This window comes from Coenobita brevimanus, chromosome 97, assembly GCF_032717465.1.
Source record: "Coenobita brevimanus isolate Jiangsu-jjx chromosome 97, ASM3271746v2, whole genome shotgun sequence".
Lineage (NCBI taxonomy): Eukaryota > Metazoa > Arthropoda > Malacostraca > Decapoda > Coenobitidae > Coenobita > Coenobita brevimanus.
In genome coordinates this window covers 17,177,870-17,202,748 of record NC_137050.1, presented here as the reverse complement: position 1 = coordinate 17,202,748, position 24,879 = coordinate 17,177,870, and the positions used below count along the sequence as shown (strand labels likewise).

At 40.6% G+C, this 24,879-nt stretch overlaps 1 protein-coding gene and 1 non-coding gene across 2 annotated transcripts in view; both read left to right on the top strand.

Annotated features, from left to right (window-relative positions):
* Nucleotides 1-24,879, top strand: part of LOC145413616 (uncharacterized) — a 569,601-nt gene that overhangs the window by 494,826 nt on the left and 49,896 nt on the right. The window lies entirely within an intron of this gene.
* On the top strand, nt 21,917-22,035 carry LOC145413903 (5S ribosomal RNA). Its single transcript, XR_013899781.1, has one exon. It is a non-coding gene; the product is annotated as a 5S ribosomal RNA (ribosomal RNA).

The window sequence follows — 24,879 nt, the reverse complement described above, 5'->3', positions numbered from 1 at the left end:
TAGGATGGATGGATTATTATTTTTATTATTATTATTAGTCATCCATCCATTCAACCATCCGTTTCATCTGTTGTCTGTAATGTAGGGGTCTAGGCTCAGGCTACTTAGGCCAGACATCTGAGGTGAGGGTGATCAGTTGTGTTCACGTGAGTGCCTTTATGTGCATAGTTAGCCCTAATTATCCATCAGACATGAACCCAGAGGGACCATATCTGGTTGAAGCACATTAACAAGCTACCACCAAGGATTCATGTGCTTGTATTATGGTTGCTACCAGATGTAATAATTGGCATCCAGGAACCTTTTAGCTTGTCATGTAGTGTAATCATATAAAGGTAATAACTGTAGTACAATGAGTGAGTGAATGATAGGCACCCCACCATCCAGAGTAGTCCAGAGAGAATAATGAGGTACACTCGCTCCAGAAAGTATCGGTGCAGAATATGTGTTAAATATTATGACACAGGGACCAGAGGAAACTGGAAATTGCTGTTCTGTCCTCCCACATGCAGGCATCCCAAAAGATAGATGACTGTTATATCAGATACCTCTTGTGTCATTCATAATGAGTAGGGAATGGCCGTAAATGTTACAGTTTATACGGGTATTAATGGGCTGTCACTGCCACATGGTCGAATCATTCCGGATGGCAACGGACCCACAGTGCACTGATACTTTCTGGAGCGAGTGTACACAAATTGGGTTTTAACCAAATAATTATGACACCTAATTGGCTCAGATGACACTAGAGCAGGGCTCAGCAACTTTTGATGGACTGGGGGCCAGAACTGCACAGTTACTCATCTGGCTGGTCAGATGGTTTGAACTTGTTAAACACTACACCCCTTCCTTTAATAATAGTAATAATAATAATAATAATAATATGACTGTGAATATATAAAAATACACATTAATAAGAATAATATTTATTCAGAGTATTGTATATTTCCTGATGATGATGGGTGGACAGACGCCAGAATTGTATTGATAGGGCGAGAGTAGCATTTTTGAGTTATCGTTTTTTTAGCAAAATTATCGCACCAACTTATCTAAAGGCGTTTCTTTTAAATAAGCATTAGTTATTAAATATATCGCATGCATGTTAATGTTTATTGCACTAGCAAGATTATCGCATTGGGCAATAATTTTTGCACATCTGGCAGTGCTGGATCACTGAGTGCCGGGTGCAGCACGCTATAGCCTCCCAATCTGAGCTTAAGTCTTCGAATACACAGTTTTTCAAACTAACTAACTCTGACTAGTGTTTGCCGTAGCGATTAACAGCCAGTTAGACATATTTTATATATATATATATATATATATACAGTATATTATTATATAGCATACTGGCAGGCTGATCAGATTAGGCTTATGGGCTGGCTCAGGCCCGCGGGCCATAGATTGCTGTGTTGGGAGGATAAAATAAAGTTTATTTACCCCAGAAGAGGGATACCAGAACTTTCAAGATGAAAACAGTGAAAAACATATGCTGAGTTTAACTTAACCCCTTAAGAACTAAGCTCAATGATTGACGTTTTTTTTACCATTTTTTAAATGGACGAGGAACGTCGCTTGTGCAACTTTCACAAAAAACTGGCGGCAGCTTGCTCCACCCTGGCTGTGGCATAGATGGCTCCTGACCAATCAGAACTAAGTGTTGGACATGCAGGAGGGAGGATCCAGACCTGTACCCAGGCAGTGAGGGGTGTACCCCCCACTTCCCTCTCACTGCGTCCCTCTACCCCACTACGTTGTTACTACCTCCCTCCCTCCATGCTTACTGCCACCACCACCCTTCCCACACCCTCCTCATGCATCCTTCACCTCTCCAATGTGGATTGTACCCATGTACCCCCCCCCCTCCCAGTCATCTGTGGGGAGGGTATTTCCCCCTTTCCCTCCCTCCACATCCCTGTACTCCACTGGGGCCCTTCCTTTGTGTCTGGTGGTGGTCTCCTCCCATCCCTCCATCCCCGTACACCCCCTCCTAGCCTTACCACCCTCCCATCCCCATCCCCACCCCCGTCCCCTGGCACAGAGTATCCACTGTCTGAATCGCTTCTTTATTTCTGCAACATTCACAGCCTTTCCTCTAACTTTCTCTCTGTCTAACACCATCTCTCCTCCTCTAAACCTCATCTTCTCTTTCCTACTGAGACTCAGCTGTCTGAGGCAACTGACAGGAAAATCTTCTCTGTATCCTCCTACTTTCTTTATACGCTTTTCAAAGCCAAAGGTGGATGTGCATACGCAACGACCTGTCTTGCTCTCGTGTTCCTGAACTTGATTCTTCTGATTTCTTTACTCCCTGGCTTCAGCTCTCCTGTCATTCTCTGACTAAATATATCTGCGCTGTTTACTTATCTCCTAATTCTACTGACTATCAAAAATTCTTTGACTATCTTACTTCTGGGATGGAACACACACTATCCATTTTTCCTTTCTCTGAATTCTCTATTCTAGGTGATTTCAATATTCACCATCATCTTTAGCTCTCCTCTCCTTTCACTAATCACCTAGTGAACAGGCATACATCTTTTCTATCCATAATGACCTAGAGCAGCTTGTACAGCACCCTACCCATATCCCTGACTGCCGTGGAGAGAGCTGCAGCATACTTGACCTCTTCCTTACAACTAATCCTTCTGCTTACACTGTTAAATTTTTCTCTCCGTTGGGCTCCTCTGTCATAACCTCATTACCTTAACCTGTCCTATCACTCCGGTACGGCCTGTGGACCCTCCAAAGAAACGTCGCCTGTGGCACTTTGGAGCTGCGGATTAGGAGGCCCTCAGGCAATACTTCTTTGACTTTCCCTGGAATGATTATTGCTTCCATGGCCAGGAGTGTGCCTTGCGCATTAGGGAAGTTATTCTCTCAGGCATGGAAGCATACGTTCCCTTCTCATATCCTTTGACTGATGCAAGAAAGCCTGGGTTTAATCACGCTTGTTCTAATGCTGTCTGCAACAAGGAGAGGGCCTGTAAAAGGTACCAGAGCCAACCCACCCCTGAATCACATTTTATGTTTCTGCCCAGAATCGTGCTAAGTCTGTTCTTCGCTCAGCTAAAAATAATTTCATCCGTACTAAATGCTGTCAACTCTGCAACTCGAATTCTTCCAGCTCCTTCTGGCACCTTGCCAGAAACCTTTCTAACAACTTTACCTCATCATCTTACCCTCCTCTTTTCTACTCTGATGGCTTTGTAGCTATTTCTTCTACTGATAAAGCAGATCTCTTTGCACAGACTTTCTCCTCCAGTTCCATCTTAGACTATTCCGGTGCTGTTCCTCCATCACTTCCCCCCTCCAACTTCCTCATGGCTGACATTAAAATTTCTTCAGCTGATGTATTTTCTGCATTCAATGGCCACAGTACTAAAAAGGCATAGGGACCTGATGGAGTCCCTCCTGTTGTCATCAAGAACTGTGCTTCTGTGCTTACACCCTGCCTAGGTAAACTCTTTCACTTTTGTCTGTCAACTTGTACCTTTCCTTCTTGCTGGAAGTTTGCTCTCATTCAGCCAGTCCCAAAGAAGGGTGAATATTCTCAACCCTCTAACTATCATCCAATTGCTTTTGACATCTTGTGTCTCAAAAGTTTTTGAGTCTATTCTTAACAGAAAAATTTTAAAGCATCTTTCCTGTCACAACCTTCTTTCTGATCGTCAGTATGGGTTCCGTCAGGGATGCTCCACTGGCGATCTTCTCACCTACCTTTCAGACTCCTGGTCATCCTCCTTTTGGGACTTTGGCAAAAACTTTGCCATTGCACTTTACATCTCAAAGGCTTTTGATCGAGTCTGGCATTAGTCTTTAATTTCCAAACTGTCCTCTTATGGTTTCTATCCTTCTGTCTGTGCCTTCATCTATAGCTTCCTTACTGGTCATTCTATAGCTGCTGTTGTAGACGGCCATCATTTGTCTCCTAGATATATCAACAGTTGTGTTCCTTAGGGCTCTGTCCTATCATCAACTCTCTTCCTTTTATTCATCAATGATCTTCTAAGCTGTACATCTAACCCTGTCCACTCGTACGCTGATGATTCCACCCTTCACCTTTCCATTTGGTTGCTGCAACGTCCATCTCTGCAGTTACTTCAACAAACAAAGGATGAGGCTATGGCACACCTAATGTCTGACTTGGCTCGTATCTCTGACTGGGGTAGAAATAATTTTGTTTTTTTTAATGCATCAAAGACTCAGTTTTTACTCCTATCAACCTGTCAGAATATTCCACAGGAGTACCCGCTAATGTTTAATAATATCCAGCTTAATCCTGCATCATTCTTGAACAAGCTTGGGGTTTCATTCACACATGACTTATCTTGGAAAGATCATATTGCATCTCTTGTAAAATCTGCTTCCAAGAGTTTAGGTGTGCTGAGCCGATTCCATGCTTTCTTTACCCCTGCACAGCTGTTTACTTTATACACGGGTTTTATCCGCCCCTGTGTGAAGTACAACTCTCATGTGTGGGGAAGCTCCCCACATACAGCTCTTCTCAATAGGGTGGAGTCAAAGGCTATTCTTCTCATCAACTCTCCTCTTACTGGTTCCCTTCAACCTCTGTCTCTTCGCTGCACTGTTGCATCTTTATCTCATTTCTGTCACTACTTCAATGGTCACTGCTCCTCTGAACTGTCTGCTTGCATCCCTCCACCTCTACGACGGGCGCATAGCACCTGTCAAGCAACAAACTCTCATCCCTTTTCTGTCCAACTCTCTAATGCAAGAGTCTTTCACACGCAGTATGTCCAGGCATCTCGAAATGAATGGATCTTGAATTTGGCTCTCTTGTTATTGTTTTTTTTTTTGAAGGAATGTTTTGCGGGATTACCCTTTGGTTCCTTCTTCCTTGCATTAAAAAAAAAAAAAAAAAAAAAATCTTTAACCCCACCCTCTGACCTCAAATATTTTGCGTAATTTTTACGTTTTAAGGTGCGTGTTTTGAATCGTTACCTGTACTTTATTCGTGTCTTTGCATACAGATAACGCACACCACATTACTTTGGTTTATTTTTATTTACGTATTTATTTTTGTTTTTTGGGGAGAATATTCTTGTTACCTTCCTACTTTACCTGCCTGTGGATATAATTGTGTAGTTCTTAAAGATTGTAGTGTATTTTCTTCATTTCGTATGTACTGTTTGTATATTTTATATGTCTGAACATATGGTAACACTCCTTATCACTTGTTTATAGTTTCAGCTCTACCTGTGGGAAAAGAAAGTAAGAATAGCTTAGGCTATTTTGCTGTTACAGATAATGGTATTTATTTATGTTTTTGCCCTTTTTTCAGACATGCATCAATATTTACCTGTATTTGAAACCCACTGAAAAAAGAAATTTTGTTTTTCTGAGCTAGATTTGACAGCTCAAGGGAGGGGATGGGAGGGGAGGGAGGGGAGGGGATGGAAGGTGTAGGGAGGGGAGAAGAGGGGAGGGTAATTTTTACTATTTATCGTATTTCTGGGGGGTTCGTGACCATTTTAATTTTTTCTAAGCACTTTACAGTGGTTTATAACATCAATCGTTTCGTTTTGTTTTTAAAGGCTCCGACATGCTTGCATGTGTCGGCCTTGGTCACTTAATGGCGGCTCTCCACACTGCACGATCCATTGCAGCCTCCCTGTTCAGTCCCTTAACCCTGAGGTCACACTTAATGACCTTGTCTCGTGTCTTTCTCGGTCTACCCCTCATAACCCCACCCCCAATATTAACACTTCTCACCTTCCTCACCTAATTATCATACCCCATCCTCTCCACATGTCCAAACCATCTCAATCTACCTCTCCTCATCACAACACCAACACTCCAGTCCCACCCTACCTCTCAACTCTTCCATCTTAAACCCAGCCCCTCCAGGCCTTGGACGCAGGGACGCACTGCACATCCACCTAATCATTGTCATTCCTGTACGTCTGAGCCGGCGAATATCTTCCTCCTTCACTGCCCAGGTCTCACTACCATACAGCATTACACTCTTAACACATAATAATTTGAACACAAAATAATTTGAAGGTGATATATACTAATGTTGATGGTTTCATATCGACAAGGATCGAAATTAACGATTTCTTGAGAGAACATGAACCTGATATCATGTGCCTTGTAGAGACCAAATTAAGAGAAGATATTGATGTTCATTTGGGAGATGGTAAATACAAACTGTGGACAAAAGACAGGAAAGAAAAAAAGGGAGGAGGAGTGATGATAGCAGTGAAGAACAACATAAATGTAGATACTGTGGAAATGGGAGAAGGCAGGGCTGAAGTGATATATATGAAATTAGAAACTGGAGAGAATTTAAGAGAGATATGGCTATAGTGTATGTTCCCCCAAAGACGAGAGCATGGAAGGATGACGAATACCATGAGATGTTGTCAGATATGGCTATCTATTTGCAAAAAATAGTTGAGAAAAGCAATAATATAATTTTAGTGGGTGACTTTAACTGTAAAGAGGTGAACTGGGAGGAATGGTACTCGGGAGGCGGCGAGGATTCATGGGGCACTGTGTTATTAAATATAATAATGAATAATGTGATGACGCAATGGGTCAAAGAAGAGACACGGTTTCGAGGTGAGGACACACCAGCCAGGTTAGATTTACTGTTCACCAAAGAACCCGATGTAATAGAATCATTGAAATATCTCTGTCCTTTAGGAAAAAGTGATCATGTGGTCATTGAGTTCCAGATGTTAATAGGGAACGTCGAGCCAAGAGACGAGCTTCATAGATAGGGAAGATACAACTTTGGGAAAGCAAATTTTACAGGATTGAGAAACTTTTTTGAAAATGTGGATTCGAGAAAATTCAGAGAAACAAAAGAGATACAGAAGAAGTGGGATATCTTTCTAGACCTCTATAATTTGGGAGTGGAAAAATTTGTACCAAGAGTAAGAGGGAAAGAAAACAGGAAAAACGAGTGGTTTAAGAGATGTATGATAGCAAAAAAAGAGAGAGATAAGGCGTGGAACAATTGGAGAAAGAGAGGTAACAACAGAACAAAGGAAGAATATAAAAGAACAAGAAATGAATACACAAGACTACGTAGAGAAGAAGAAAGGAATTTTGAAAAAGGTATAATAGACAAATGCAAGGAAGAACCCAAACTGTTTTATAGATTTGTTAATGGCAAACTGAAACAAAAGGAAGGAATCACCAAACTGAAAGTAGAAGGAGAGGTCTTTAAGGATGCGGCAATGCAAGCAGAAATAATGAACAAATGTTTCCAGTCAGTTTTCACTAAAGAAAAGGAGCTTGTGGAAGGGGAGGGAGTGATTAGAAATGTTCCTGTGATAAAAGATATAAAAGTGGAGGTACAGGAAGTGTATAAATTACTGGAAACTCAAGATGTAAGGAAAGCCCCAGGACCTGATGGAATTTCTAATTGGGTACTGAAGGAATGCAGAGAACAACTGGCGGATAAAATTCACAGTTTAATCGTATGCTCACTGGAAGAGGGGAAAGTGCCACAAGAATGGAAGAGGGCAAATGTGGTACCAATATACAAGGGAGGAAACAGGGAAGACCCCCTGAATTATAGACCAGTGTCTCTAACCAGCATGGTCGCAAAATTGTGTGAGAGAATCCTGAAAGACAGATGGATAAAATATCTGGAAGAGATGAATATTTTGGCTGAATGTCAGTTTGGATTCAGAAGTGGAAGCTCATGTGTTTCTAACTTGTTGAGCTTTTACTCAAGAGTGATTGACGTGGTACAGGAGAGAGATGGTTGGGTGGATTGTGTGTACTTAGACTTAGAGAAGGCCTTTGACAAGGTACCTCATAAAAGACTAATGTGGAGACTAGAATATATAGGAGGACTGAAGGGGAAACTTCTGGAATGGATGAGAGACTTTTTGAGAGACAGACAAATGAGGACAGTAATAAAGGATAAGATGTCTGGATGGAGGGAAGTAACAAGTGGAGTCCCTCAAGGCTCGGTGTTGGCGCCAGTAATGTTCCTGATTTACGTAAATGATATGGTAGATGGAGTGAACAGTTATGCAAGTCTGTTTGCTGATGATGTAAAGATCCTGAGGAAGGTAGAGGTTGAGGAGGATTGTAAAATACTGCAGGAGGATTTGGATAGGATACACAATTGGAGCCGGACTTGGGAAATGAAATTTAATGTAAAGAAATGTAAAATATTGGAAATGGGTAAAAGTACCAGGAGGCCATCACTGAATTGTTTGTTGGGTAATGAATTAATCACAAAAAGGAGAGAAGAGAAAGATTTGGGAGTGCTGGTCCAAGATAGTTTGTCACCAGAAAAACACATTAACAAGATAGTTGGAGAGACTTATAAACTCTTGACTAACATAAGAGTAGCATTTCATTATATGGATGAGGAGATGATGAAAAAATTGATAGTGGCAATGATCCGCCCCAGGTTAGAATATGCAGCGGTAGTGTGGTGCCCACACAAAAAGAAAGATATAAACAAGATTGAGAGAATACAAAGAACAGCAACCAAGATGGTCCCCAGTCTGACAGACTTGTCATACAGAGAGAGGCTGGAAAAACTGGATTTGCCTTCCTTAGAGGAAAGGAGAAAGAGGGGAGACATGATTGCAGTGTTCAGGACCATGGTGGGAGTAGATAAAATTGACAAAGAAGATCTGTTTGTATGGGATAAGAGAGCAACAAGAGGACACGGAATGAAATTGAAAAAGTCAAGCTGCTTGAAGGATATCAAGAAATATAGCTTTCCTTACAGAAGTATAGACTTATGGAATAGCCTGGACAAAGAGATTGTCCAGTCTAAAAACTTAAACGAGTTTAAAGCCAAATTTGACTTGTTGAGAAACAGCGATGGAAACCCACGAGCATAGTACATTCCGTGTATATCACAATTAGGTATAAATACTTAAATATTGGAATGACTTAGACAAAGAGGTGGTGCATGAGAAAAACATACATGTGTGTAAAGGTAGACTTGATAAATGAGGATATGGAGACAGGACAACACGAGCATTGCTCAATTCCTGTATGCTACAAATAGGTAAATACATGCTGCATACAAAGACCCCTTAGCACGTAGGGAGAGTCCTCTCAATGTCAGGAGAGGCAAGAGCTCCCTGAACCTCTTCCAACCACTTACCCTAGCCACAGAGGGGCCCCACCTCCAGCACACAACATGTCTCCCAAATAACAAAACTCTTCCACACACTCAAGAGATTCACCAGCAAGTTCAATTCTTTCACGTCTGACAATCTCCACTTGCTCACCCTGACACGCCGTACACATAAAATCAGCATTATCTCGCAGTCTACCTCTGATACCACTACATCTCTTATGCACCGATTTATCACACACACACGCACAAGATGGAATTACTTCCCACGCCCGTGTGGCAAACTGCACATGGCCACTCTCCCTCGTCTTTGACAGTACCGCCACCAACCCTAGATATCATCACTTTTGTTTTATCTGCATTTACCCTTAAACCCTTTTGCCCCATACCATCTCTCCACTTCGTAAACCTTTCCTCCGCCTCCCTTTCGTTCTCTGCAATCAACACCAAATCATCAGCATACTGTACAACAACTCCCACGGGAGTCCGTTTCTAAAGTCACGTGAAAGGGCTTCAAGTACCATGATAAACAACTTGGGACTTATGACTGACCCCTGATGCACACCAACATTCACGGAAAACTCATCACTCAAATCTCCATTCACTCTTACCTGGGTGTGAGCACCCACATACATAGCCATAACCACCCTAACCAGCCACTCCTCCAAGCCAAGCTTTCTCATTGCCCACTTCACCACCTCTCGAGGGACTCTGTCAAAGGCCTTTTCCAAATCAACAAAAACAAAATATAGATCCCTTCTCCTACCAATATATTTTTCCTGAAGCTGTTAACAATGAATATGGGATCAGTGGTCCCCCTACCTGACATAAACCCAAACTGCATCTCATCAATATTCACTCTTTCTCTAATCATACCTTCTAAAACTCTCTCCATTACCTTCATTATCTTATCTAAAAGCTTTATACCTCTATAATTTCCTCCTTCCAGGGCATCACCCTTCCCTTTATCAATACACACTAAGAAAAAAATATTGATTTTGGTGATTTTTGTACGTATTTTTGGGAAGAAAATGGGTACAAGTGGCATATTTTCTTTCTTGTCCAGGCCACAATGGGTAACTATTATCAGCTTTGATGGGCCATAGCTCAGTGACTGTTGGGTCTAGGAGGGTGGGGTTTGTGTTTTTATGTGTGTAAATTCAAGCACTATAAATTTTGCATAAAACTTTTAACTTTTGAGAAAGTCGAAAAATAGGTCTGTTTTGCTTCCTGGGGGGTAGTTGCGGCTGGAGAATTGCATATCAGAGGGGTTAAGGCAGCAATGGAATCAAAGGAGCTCATATGACACCAGCAGGATATGTGAGCTGAGTTTAGCCCTTTAAGGACTGTGGTCATCTATCGATGACCGAGGTTTGACAGCAAGCAGCAATTAAAGTCATTATTTGATGTTTGTTCTTTCATACTTGAAGGTTTTAAAATGGCATCTTAAATCATACTCAGAGCACTTATTCATTGTTTCCTGCCAAAGATAAATCTGCATTGTGGATTATAGTACATGTATTAAAAAAATAAGCCTAATTTTCTCTTTACATTTTGCTGACACTAACTAGAACACCATAAAATTGCCCAAGGACAACTTTGATAAAGAAAAATTCCCACAGCCATTGCCTACTAGAAACCCAGCTATGAAGGGACCTTGAGGTCAAGGTCACTGATCTTATGCATGTCACCTTAGGCCATCACAGTCTATAAGTCCACCAAGTTTAGTGGCTCTAGCTTCAGTCCTTCATGGAAAATTAGATGACACTCAAAATAAATGGAAAAAGTTTTGAGGTCAAGGTCACTGATCTTGTGCATTTTGCCATAGGCCATCACAGTCTATAAGTCCACCAAGTTTGGTGGCTCTAACTTTAATGCTTCATGGAAAATTAGACGACATCCAGAATATCTGGAAAAGTCCCAATTTTTGACCCCAGGTGAGGTCAAGGTCACTGATCTTGTGCTTGTCACCTTAGGTCATCACAGTCTTTAAGTCCACCAAGTTTGGTGGCTGTAGCTTTAATCCTTCTTGGAAAATTAAGTGACATCTGGAATATCTGGTAATGTCCCAATTTTTTACCCTGACTGATTGGAACCATACTCCTTTCTGCACTGTGTCTACCTTATGACTATGCTGTGGTAAAATTTCAGCTTCGTAGCTATAGCATGGCTGACTCATTTTTCTGTGTTCTGGATAATATCCAGAGATCCAGTGAACAGATTGCCAACATATTTGGTCAAAAGAAGAGGACAGCTGTCCAGCTAAGTTGACTAAGTTTGAAGGCTCTAGAGCAAGTAGCCTTTGATTTATCAGTTTCAAAATTAGTAATAAAAATAAAAATACTGTAGTAATAATAATACATTAATCTCTCAACTGGCATAATTCAGCCAACTCCCACGCCAAATGATGCAAAACGCCAGATGTTACATTAATATCCCCAATTGGTTATTGGTTATTGGGAGGTGAGAAGACAGGAAGAAATCAGTAGGATAGAAGTTGTGGAAGCAATGAAGAAAGTTAAATCGGGGAAAGCCCCAGGAATTGATGGAGTGTGTGGTGAAATGCTGAAGCATGGGGGAGAGATAGTAGTAGAATGGATGTGGAAGATGTGCAGATTGGCCTGGGAGGAAGGTAGAGTCCCGGAGGATTGGAAGTCAGGTATAATTATTCCCTTGTACAAAGGAAAAGGGGAAAAAGAAGTGTGTGGTAATCATAGGGGCATTTGTCTTCTTAGTATAATAGGAAAAGTGTATGGTAGGATACTTATAGACAGAGTTAGAGAAAGAACAGAGAAATTAGTTGGAGAAGAACAGGGAGGCTTTAGGAAGGGTAGAGGTTGTGTAGATCAGATATTCATTCTTAGATCTTTAGTGGAAAAGTTTCTAGAGAAGGGAAAGAAGTTGTATGTGGCTTTCATGGATTTGGAGAAAGCATATGACAGGGTGAATAGACAAGGATTGTGCAAAGTGTTAAGAATATATGGAGTAGATGGGAAGTTGTTGAATGCTGTGAAGAGTATGTACGATGGTGCGAAGGCTGCAGTGCGTGTGGATGGTGAACTAAGTGAATTTTTCTCTTTGAAAGTTGGTTTGAAACAAGGATGTGTCATGTCTCCATGGTTGTTCAATCTGTACATGGATGGGGTAATAAAAGAGGTACAAGGTAGGGTAGTGGATGTTGGAGTGGCCCTGGTGAGAGAGGATAGTGTTTGGAAACTCCCTATACTGTTGTTTGCAGATGATACTGTGTTGTTGAGTGAAGACGAAGGGGAGCTGCAAGGCTTGGTGGATGAGTTTGAGAGAGTGTGTAAGAAACGGAACCTAAAGGTGAATGTAGGGAAGAGTAAAGTGATGGTCTTTGAGAGAGGTGAAGTCAGTGAATGTACAGCGAGGTTAGATGGTGAGGAATTGGAAAATGTGAGTACGTTTAAGTACTTGGGTAGTGTGATGAGTAAGGATGGAGGTTTGGAGGGTGAAGTGCTTGAAAGGGTACAGAAGGGAAGAAAGGTTGCTGGTTCCTTGAAAGCAGTGATAAGAAACAGGGAAGTGAGCATGGAAGTGAAAAAGTTACTACATGACAGTATTGTGATACCAACTCTAACGTACGGAAGTGAAGCTTGGACATTGTTGGAAGGACACAAGTCAAGAGTGAGAGCAGTGGAAATGAGTTATTTAAGAGGAGCCTGTGGGGTCACGTGGAGAGACAGGCTGACGAATGAGGATATAAAGAAGCGTTGTGGTGTGGATGTGGATGTGATAGGAAGCGTTATGAGGAACACACTGAGGTGGTTTGGCCATGTGGAGAGGATGGAGGGCGAAAGACTGACGAAGAGAGTGTATGTGAGTGAGGTGGAGGGGGGAAGAGGGAGGGGGAAGCCGAGGATGAGATGGAGGGATGGGGTGGAGAGGTATATGAGAGAGGGGGGTGTGAGTTGGGAGCAGGGCAGTGAAATGGCGGGGGACAGGGCGACTTGGAGGCGATTTGTTTGTGGCCACCCCAAACGGGATTGAGGCGTCTGGCAATAGATAGATAGATAGAGATAGATAGTTATCCATTTGGCATTAAGCCACTACCTTAAGCTATCCATCTCGACCCTCTGTCCTAAAAGCTTTCCAGCAGTCTTACCCATGAGTAAAAGATTAAAATCAAGAGGGTTCATTTGGTGTGCGAAAATATGGATGCTAATGATAATTCATTTATGAAGAAGAGTCACCAGCTGGGCTTTCACTGGCTGTGTAGTCAGTGTGTTGCACCAGCAGATGAGGTCTTGGCATGTGGAGGAAATGGAGCCACTAAGAAGAAGCTGGAGGATAGGGTTGTTGGGCCAATCTTTTTAGGCTATAAGAGATGTTTCTGACTGACTTGAGGCACCCATGGCTGTCACCTAAGACCAGGCCAAGTCATTTACAGATGCTGTTCAGGGGTCTCTCATGGAGGAAGGGAAGGATCTGCCAGGGGGTGTGGTTGAGATCAGTGTTCATGGCCAGAAAAAAGCCATATATAGTCAACAGGTACTGATCGTAAAACCAAAAAGTGGTGCTGAAGCTCCGATGAGTCAGATGGGACCAGATGACATCAGAGGTGTACTTGACTTAGTACCAGTTGATAGCTGCCTTAACCGCTACACGCTGGGGGGTTTTCCAATGTTGTACGCTCCTCCCTATGGAGGATATCCGTGACGGGAAAATAGACAAATGTAAGGATGAACCCAAACTGTTTTATAGATTTGTTAATGGCAAACTGAAACAAAAGGAAAGAATCACCAAACTGAAAGTAGAAAGAGAGGTCTATAAAGATGCAGCAATGCAAGCAGAAATAATGAACAAATGTTTCCAATCAGTTTTCACTAATGAAAAGGAGTTTGTGGAAGGGGAGGGAGTGACTAGAAATGTAGTGATAAAAGATATAAAAGTGGAAGTACAGGAAGTGTATAAATTACTGGAAACTCAAGATGTAAGGAAAGCCCCAAGACCAGATGGAATCTCTAATTGGGTACTAAAGGAATGCAGAGAACAACTGGCGGATAAAATTCACAGTTTAATTGTATGTTCTCTGGAAGAGGGGAATGTGCCTCAAGAATGTAAGAGGGCAAATGTGATACCAATTTATAAGGGAGGAAACAGGGAAAAACCTCTGAATTATAGACCAGTGTCCCTAACCAGTATGATTGCAAAATTGGGCGGAAAGAATTCTGAAAGATAGATAGATAAAATATCTGGAAGAGATGAATATTTTGGCTGATAGTCGTTTTGGATTCAGAAGTGGAAGGTCATGTGTTTCCAACTTGTAGAGTTTTTACTCAAGAGTGATTGATGTGCTACAGGAAAGAGATGGTTGGGTGGATTGTGTGTATTTAGATTTGGAGAAGGCCTTCGACAAGGTACCCCATAATAGACTAATGTGGAAACTAGAGCATATAGGAGGACTGAAGAGGAACCTCCTGGAATGGATGAGAGACTTTTTGAGAGACAGACAAATGAGGACAGTAATAAAGGATAGAATGTCTGGATGGAAGGAAGTAACAAGTGGAGTCCCACAGGGCTCGGTGTTGGTGCCAGTAATGTTCCTGATTTACGTAAATGATATGGTAGATGGAGTGAACAGTTATGCAAGTCTGTTTGCTGATGATGCAAAGACCTTGAGGAAGGTAGAGGTTGAGGAGGATTGTAAAATGCAACAGGAGGATCTGGATAGGATACACGATTGGAGCCGGATGTGGGAAATGAAATTCAACGCAAAGAAATGTAAAATATTGGAGATGGGTAAAAGTACCAAAAGGCCATCACTGAATTATTTGGTGGGTAATGAGCCAATCACAAAAACAAGAGAAGAGAAAGATTTAGGAGTGCTGGTCCAGGATAGCTTGTCATCTGAAAAACACTTTAACAAGACAGTTAGATACACGTATAAACTCTAACATAAGAGTAGCATTTCATTATATGGATGAGATGATGAAAAAATTGCTAGTGGCCATGATCTGCCTCAGGTTAGAATATGCAGCGGTAGTGTGGTCCCCACACAAAAAGAAAGATATAAACAAGATTGAGAGAATACAAAGAACAGCAACCAAGATGGTCCCCAGTCTGACAGACCTGTCATACAGAGGGAGGCTGGAAAAGCTGGATTTGCCTTCCTTAGAGGAAAGGAGAAAGAGGGGAGACATGATTGCAGTGTTCAGGACCATGGTGGGAGTAGATAAAATTGACAAAGAAGATCTGTTTGTATGGGATAAGAGAGCAACAAGAGGACACGGAATGAAATTGAAAAAGTCAAGCTGCTTGAAGGATATCAAGAAATATAGCTTTCCTTACAGAAGTATAGACTTATGGAATAGCCTGGACAAAGAGATCGTCCAGTCTAAAAACTTAAACGAGTTTAAAGCTAAATTTGACTTATTGAGAAACAGCGACGGAAACCCACGAGCATAGTACATTCCGTGTATATCACAATTAGGTATATTAGGTAAATACTTAAATATTTGGAACGACTTAGACAAAGAGGTGTTGCATGAGAAAAACATTCATGTGTGTAAAGGTAGACTTGATAAATGTGGATAAGGAGACAGGACAACACGAGCATTGCTCAATTCCTGTATACTACAAATAGGTAAATACAAATAGGTAAATACACACACACACACACACACACACACACACACGAACAGCCGGAGAGAGAGGTCGTCCCAGGCATCGCTCCTAACCTTGAGTAGTTTCAGGAATTTTGTCTGTCCTGTCTCCTAGGGTCTTTCTTTAACTTTAAAATAATGAAAGTTGGTAGACTACCAAAAATGTAAAGATTTGTTGGCAATAGTATACATGAATGTTTGTGGCTCATTCGGTAACAGCTGTTTAGGTACTTTACCGGTACGTTAAAGATGGCCGAAAATGTAAACAATGAGGGAATGGAATTTCAAGGATTTGATGCTAATACTAATGTCATGGACCTGGTGAAAACATTAATTATGAGGATTAGTGAACTTGAAAAAAAAGTAGAGAATCTAGTGATAAAGGATGTGTCAGGAAATACGGAAACCACCATACAGAGTCTAATCCAGTCCAACGAAACAGCCAATGAAGAGATTAAGAATTTGAAGAGGGAAAATGTTGAACTGAGGAGGAAACTTGAAGAGAGTACTAATAAAACGGAGAAGGTGAGTAATGTACTAGAAGAACACAAGGCAAAGTGGGCACACGTAGAAGAAGAACAGAAAGAAGTGGTCAGCTTAAGAGAGATCATCCAGGAAGAAAGGGAAATGAACAAGAAAGAAATGGAAGAAAATGTAGTGAAAATACTGAAGAAAAAAGAGAAAATAGTGAGAGAAACTGTAGAAAGGAACAGATGTGTGGTAGTATTTGGAAACAGGGAAGAGGAAGAAAAAGTTAGGTTCGCAAGACTCGAGAGAGACACGAACATGGTGAGAGGAATATTAGGCAAGATTGACCCCGAAGGAGACAAGTGGGTAAAAGAAATTGAGGAAGTAAGGAGGATAGGGCCTTATAAGAAAGGGGAAACAAGACCAATGAGAGTCAAGTTTACATCAGAAAGTGTAATAAATGAGATACTTAAAGTGACCTGGAAATTAAGCAAAGAGGCGGGGATGGAAAATATTATAATAAGAAAAGATCTGAATGAAGAAGAAAGAGAAGTTTTAAAATCATTAAAGGAAGAAGTAAAGGAAAAAATGATAAGAGGACAGAGGAAGAACGTAATACTTTTTTTTGGAGAGTATTTTATATATGAAAGTAAGGAAATGGTATTTAAGGAAATAGAAGTGAAGGAAACTAGGGGGGATGGTTGTGAAAGATCAGAAGTTGAGGAAGTGGTACGGACAGAGAGTAGGAGAGAAGAGGGTATTAATAATGTCAAAAATAATTTGAAGGTGATATATACTAATGTTGATGGTTTCATATCGACAAGGATCGAAATTAATGATTTCTTGAGAGAACATGAACCTGATGTCATGTGCTTTGTAGAGACCAAATTAAGAGAAGATATTGATGTTCATTTGGGAGATGGTAAATACAAACTGTGGAGAAAAGACAGAAAAGAAAAAAAGGGAGGAGGAGTGATGATAGCAGTGAAGAACAACATAAATGTAGATACTGTGGAAATAGGAGAAGGCAGGGCTGAAGTGATATATATGAAATTAGAAACTGGAGAGAATGTTAAGAGAGATATGGCGGTAGTGTATGTTCCCCCAAAGACGAGAGCATGGAAGGATGACGAATACCATGAGATGTTGTCAGATATGGCTAGCTACTTGCAAAAAATAATTGAGAAAAGCAATAATATACCGGTAATTTTGGTGGGTGACTTTAATTGTAAAGAGGTGAACTGGGAGGAATGGTACTCGGGAGGCGGCGAGGATTCGTGGGGTACTATGTTATTAAATATAATAATGAATAATGTGATGACGCAGTGGGTCAAAGAAGAGACACGGTTTCGAGGTGAGGACACACCAGCAAGGTTAGATTTACTGTTCACCAAAGAACCCGATGTAATAGAATCATTGGAATATCTCTGTCCTTTGGGAAAAAGTGATCACGTGGTCATTGAGTTCCAGATGTTAATAGGAAACGTCGAGCCAAGAGATGAGCTTCATAGACAGGGAAGATACAACTTTGGGAAAGCAAATTTTACAGGATTGAGAAACTTTTTTGAAAATCCGGATTGGAGAAAATTCAGAGAAACAAGAGAGATACAGAGGAAGTGGGATATCTTTCTAGACCTCTATAATTTGGGAGTGGAAAAATTTGTACCAAGAGTAAGAGGGAAAGAAAACAGGAAAAAGGAGTGGTTTAATAGAAGGTGTATGATAGCCAAAAAAAAGAGAGATAAGGCGTGGAACAATTGGAGAAAGAGAGGTAACGACAGAACAAAGGAAGAATATAAAAGAACAAGAAACGAATACACAAGAATACGTAGGGAAGAAGAAAGGAATTTTGAAAAAGTTATAATTGACAAATGCAAGGATGAACCCAAACTGTTTTATAGATTTGTTAATGGCAAACTGAAACAAAAGGAAGGAATCACCAAGCTGAAAGTAGATGGAGAGGTCTTTAAGGATGCGGCAATGCAAGCAGAAATAATGAACAAACGTTTCCAGTCAGTTTTCACTAAAGAAAAGGAGCTTGTGGAAGGGGAGGGAGTGATTAGAAATGTTCCGGTGATGAAAGATATAAAAGTGGAGGTACAGGAAGTGTATAAATTACTGGAAACTCAAGATGTAAGGAAAGCCCAAGGACCTGATGGAATTTCTAATTGGGTACTGAATGAATGCAGAGAACAACTGGCGGATAAAATTCACAGCTTAATTGTATACTCACTGGAAGAGGGGAAAGTGCCAAAAGAGTGGAAGAGGGCAAATGTGGTACCAATTTACAAGGGAGGAAACAGGGAAGAACCTCTGAATTATAGACCAGTGTCTCTAACCAGCATGGTCGCAAAATTGTGTGAGAGAATCCTGAAAGACGGATGGATAAAATATCTGGAAGAGATGAATATTTTGGCTGAATGTCAGTTTGGATTCAGAAGTGGAAGGTCATGTGTTTCAAACTTATTGAGCTTTTACTCAAGAGCGATTGATGTGGTACAGGAGAGAGATGGTTGGGTGGATTGTGTGTACTTAGACTTAGAGAAGGCTTTTGACAAGGTACCTCATAAGAGACTAATGTGGAAACTAGAATATATAGGAGGACTAAAGGGGAAACTTCTGGAATGGATGAGAGACTTTTTGAGAGACAGACAAATGAGGACAGTAATAAAGGAAAAGATGTCTGGATGGAGGGAAGTAACAAGTGGAGTCCCTCAAGGCTCAGTGTTGGCGCCAGTAATGTTCCTGATTTACGTAAATGATATGGTAGATGGAGTGAACAGTTATGCGAGTCTGTTTGCTGATGATGTAAAGATCTTGAGGAAGATAGAGGTTGAGGAGGATTGTAAAATACTGCAGGAGGATTTGGATAGGATACACAATCGGAGCCGGATGTGGGAAATGAAATTTAATGTAAAGAAATGTAAAATATTGGAAATGGGTAAAAGTACCAGGAGACCATCACTGAATTATTTGTTGGGTAATGAATTAATCACAAAAAGGAGAGAAGAGAAAGATTTGGGAGTGCTGGTCCAAGATAGTTTGTCACCAGAAAAGCACATTAACAAGATAGTTGGAGAGACTTATAAGCTCTTGACTAACATAAGAGTAGCATTTCATTATATGGATGAGGAAATGATGAAAAAATTGATAGTGGCCATGATCCGCCCCAGGTTAGAATATGCAGCGGTAGTGTGGTCCCCACACAAAAAGAAAGATATAAACAAGATTGAGAGAATACAAAGAACAGCAACCAAGATGGTCCCCAGTCTGACAGACCTGTCATACAGAGAGAGGCTGGAAAAACTGGATTTGCCTTCGTTAGAGGAAAGGAGAAAGAGGGGAGACATGATTGCGGTGTTCAGGACCATGGTGGGAGTAGATAAAATTGACAAAGAGGATCTGTTTGTATGGGATAAGAGAGCAACAAGAGGACATGGAATGAAATTGAAAAAGTCAAGCTGCTTGAAGGATATCAAGAAATATAGCTTTCCTTACAGAAGTATAGACTTATGGAATAGCCTGGACAAAGAGATCGTCCAGTCTAAAAACTTAAACGAGTTTAAAGTTAAATTCGACTTATTGAGAAACAGCGACGGAAACCCACGAGCATAGTACATTCCGTGTATATCACAATTAGGTATATTCTTAAATATTTGGAACGACTTAGACAAAGAGGTGGTGCATGAGAAAAACATTCATGTGTGTAAAGGTAGACTTGATAAATGTGGATATGGAGACAGGACAACAGGAGCATTGCGCAATTCCTGTATACTACAAATAGGTAAATGCAAATAGGTGAATACACACACACACACTGGTCCCGTCGGACAGTAGTTAAAAAAAAACGCAGTTTCGGTCATAAAAAGAACAAGATACAGTATAGTGAAAATAGAAAGTCTTCATATGGTCAAATCATGGCAGAAAGGGACGGTGCATTGTTTACAATCGGCAAGAGAGAGTTTGAGGGCTTCTCTACGGAAGATGTGGGAAACGGAAGTATTAAGTTGAACCAAACAAGAATAGCAGGTGTAGAGAAATCAGCAGAGAGGAATGTCCAGGAGATAATAAAGGCATGGGCAGTAATTAAAGAGTTACAGGAACGGACTATAGAGCAGGAAAACGAGATCAAAAGTTTACGAAATAAACTGGAAAAAATTTGTACACGCAGTGACAAACAAGAAAGTTACTGAATTAAAAGTGAACAATGAATCAGCCTCTAATGAAATAAAACAGCTTAAGAGGGAGAATAAGAGGTTGGAAGAGGAAGGAACAGGATGAAAAGCAAACTAGATGAGTATGAATCCAAATCAAGAGTACAGGACGAGCACATTAAAGAAATCAGGGAGCAACATAAAGGGGAAGAAGAAAATTCAGGAAGAGGGAAATGTAAATCTGAAAAAGATTATAGAACAACAAAGCAAGGAAAAGGTGGAGAGGGAAGTGGTTAGGGTGCTGAGAAGTAAAGAATCTTTAGTTAGGGATGTAGCAGATAAGAAAACATGTGTAATAATTTCAGGAGTTAAAGAAAAACCTATGACAATACGATCAGAAAGAGAAAGAGAAGAACTGAGTAAGGTTAAAAAAATAATATCAGTATTCATGGAGGAAAACAACGAAGCTCAAGAAGAGATTGAAGAGGTGTTTAGGTTAGGAAAGTACGAGGAAGGAGGGGCAAGGCCATTAAAGGTAACGTTTAAGTCTCAGGCAACAGTAAATGAAATTATAAGTAGAATATGGAAATTACCAGACAAGGAAGGGTAAAAAAAATGTTTGGATAAGGAGAGATGCAAATGAAGAAGAAAGAGCTAAAATAAAGGAATTAGTAAAGAAAGCAAAGGTAAAAAACGAACAGAGAATGGTGGAAGAGAAGACAGTGTTTTATTGAAGAGTCATGGATCAGAAATTAAGGAAGTGGTACCGGCGGAGAGGAGGAGAAAAGAGGGTATAAAAAACATCAAAAATAATTGGAAGGTGGCATATACTAATGTTGATGGTTTAATATCAGCAAGGCTAAAAATCAACGATTTTTTGTGGGTACATGGACCTGATGTTATGTGCTTTGTAGAGACCAAGTTAAGAGAAGATATTGATGTTCATATGGGAGATGGTAAATACAAACTGTGGAGAAGAGACAGAAAAGAAAAAACGAGAGGAGGAGTGACGATAGCAGTGAAGAACAACATAAATATAGATATTGTGGAAATGGGAGAAGGCAGGGCCGAAGTGATAAATATGAAATTAGAAACTGGAGAGAATAGCAAGAGAGATATGGCAGTAGTGTATGTTCCGCCTAAGACAAGAGCATGGAGTGATGATGAATACCAGGAAATGCTGTCAGACATGGCTAGTTATTTACAGAAAATGATTGAGAAAAGCAACAATATAAGTTTAATAGGTGACTTCAGTTGTAAAGAGGTGAACTGGGAGGAATGGGACTCAGGGGGCAGTGAAGATTCGTGGGGCACTATATTATTAAATATAACAATGAACAATGTGATGACGCAATGGGTCAAAGAAGAGACACTGTTCCGAGATGAGGACACACCAGCAAGATTTGACTTACTGTTCACCAAAGAACCCGATGTAATAAAATCCTTGAAATATCTGTGTCCTGTTGGAAAAAGTGATCATGTGGTCATTGAGTTCCAGATGACAAAAGGGAATGTGGAGCCAAGAGACGAGCTTTATAGGCAGGGAAGATACAACTTCGGGAAAGCAAACTTTACAGTATTGAGCCAACGGCCATACCACGTTGAGTACACCGCTTCCCGTCCGATCAGCGAAGTTAAGCAACGTCGGGTCTGGTTAGTACTTGGATGGGTGACCGCCTGGGAACACCAGATGCTGTTGGCATCCCTACGTGTCAAGTGGGGTTGGTGGAGGATTGGTGCCCCTCCCTGTAAAACAATTAACTCTAAGCCATTGGCCACCCCGTCTGGGATACATGGCGTCTGGCAATGAATGAATGAATGAGAAAATTTTTCAAAAATGGAGATTGGAGAAAATTCAGAGAAACAAGAGAGATATAGAGGATGTGGGATATTTTTCTAGGCCTCTGTAATTCGAGTGGAAAAATTTGTGCCAAGAGCAAGAGGGAAAGAAAACAGGAAAAAGTAGTTTAATAAAAGGCGTATGATAGCAAAAAAAGAGAGACATGGCGTGGAACAATTGAAGAAAGAAAAGTAACAACAGAACAAACGAAGAATATATAGGAACTAGAAATTATTACACAAGATTACGTGGAGAGGAAGAAGGGAATTTGAAAAAGGTATAATAGACAAATGTAAGGATGAACCCAAACTGTTTTATAGATTTGTGAATGGCAAACTGAAAGAAAAGGAAGGAATCACCAAACTGAAAGTAGAAGGAGAGGTCTATAAAGATGCAGCAATGCAAGTAGAAATAATGAACTAATGTTTCCAATCAGTTTTCACTAATGAAAAGGAGTTTGTGGAAGGGAAGGGAGTGACTAGAAATGTAATGATAAAAGATATAAAAGTGGAAGTACAGGAAGTGTATAAATTACTGGAAACTCAAGATATAAGGAAAGCCCCAAGACCAGATGGAATCCCTAATTGGGTACTGAAGGAATGCAGAGAACAACTGGCGGATAAGATTCACAGTTTAATTGTATGTTCTCTGGAAGAGGGGAAAGTGCCTCAAGAATGGAAGAGGGCAAATGTGGTACCAATTTATAAGGGAGGAAACAGGGAAGAACCCCTGAGTTATAGACCAGTGTCCCTAACCAGCATGGTCGCAAAATTGGGCGAAAGAATTCTGAAAGATAGGTAGGCAAAATATCTGGAAGAGATGAATGTTTTGGCTGATAGTCATTTTGGATTCAGAAGTGGAAGGTCATGTGTTTCCAACTTGCAGAGTTTTTACTCAAGAGTGATTGATGTGCTACAGGAAAGAGATGGTTGGGTGGATTGTGTGTATTTAGATTTGGAGAAGGCCTTCGACAAGGTGCCCCATAAGAGACTAATGTGGAAACTAGAGCATATAGGAGAACTGAAGAGGAACCTCTTGGAATGGATGAGAGACTTTTTGAGAGACAGACAAATGAGAACAGTAATAAAGGATAGAATGTCTGGATGGAGGGAAGTAACAAGTGGAGTCCCACAGGGCTTAGTGTTGGCGCCAGTAATGTTCCTGATTTACGTAAATGATATGGTAGATGAAGTGAACAGTTATGCAAGTCTGTTTGCTGATGATGGAAAGACCTTGAGGAAGGTAGAGATTGAGGAGGATTGTAAAATGCTGCAGGAGGATCTGGAGAGGATATACGAATGGAGCCAGACGTGGGAAATGAAATTAAATGCAAAGAAATGCAAAATATTGGAAATAGGTAAAAGTACCAAGAGGCCATCATTGAATTATTTGATGGGTAATGAACCAATCACAAAAGCGAGAGAAGAGAAAGATTTGGGAGTGCTGGTCCAGGACAGTTTGTCACCTGAAAAACACATTAACAAGACAGTTAGAGAGACGTATAAACTCTTGACTAATATAAGAGTAGCTTTTCATTATATGGATGAGGAGATGATGAAAAAATTGATAGTGGCCATGATCCACCCCAGGTTAGAATATGCAGCAGTAGTGTGGTCCCCACACAAAAAGAAAGATATAGACAAGATTGAGAGAATACAAAGAACAGCAGCCAAGATGGTCCCCAGTCTGGCAGATCTGTCATACAGAGAGAGGCTGGAAAGACTGGATTTGCCTTCCTTAGAAGAAAGAAGAAAGAGAGTCGACATGATTGCAGTGTTGAGGACCATGATGGGAGTAGATAAAATTGACAAAGAAGATCTGTTTTTATGGGATAAGAGAGCAACAAGAGGACACGGATTGATGCTGAAGAAGCCAAGCTGCTTGAAAGATATCAAGAAATATAGTTTTCCTATAGATGTATAGACCTGTGGAATAGCCTGGAAAAGGAGATCGTCCAGTCAAATAACTTAAACGAGTTTAAAGCTAAATTTGACTTTTTGAGAACCAGAGACGGGACCCCACGAGCGTAGCTCATTTCCTGTATATCATAATTAAGTAAATAAATGTGTGCACTCTTCCACATCCCGCAGAACACCACATCAGTCTCTGGGTAACCAACATTGTAGAGTAGCCATAAATTGAGCATTTATTGAGAAAAAGCCATTTAGACGTAGCAGTATGTTATTGTGTATGATTATATGGCCGAATGATGCTCTATATTTAATTATCTTTGTTTGGTAAAAGCCACAGTGCCTGGGAAAGTAACGAAAAGCATTATTTTCGGCTTTAATGAACTATCGGCTTTAATGTTAAGGGTCCATTTTCAATTAGTTTGTTATATCGAGGGTGTACTGTAAGCCTTTAACATGTAAAAAGATAAACAGAGCCAACCAAGTCATCTGAGTTCTTGACATAAAAGCTCAAAGTTAGGAGGATAAAGAAGAAAATGGGGAGAAGAATGTTTCTTTCTTGAGGTAGTGAAGATAAAAAAAGGAAAATGGACAAAGAATTCCCCCCCCCCCCCAGCGATTTGTAGACGGCACCATATGTTACCTTTTCCAAATGGGGTCTGTTTTCATACAGTCTATCCCATCCCCTGTTTTTCTGTTTTCTTACTGGAAAGAAACTACTGCAGTTGGCTGATTTGGAGAGTACAGTACACATTTTGACAGAATAAAAACTCTGCTTTATATCCACCTGTACTGT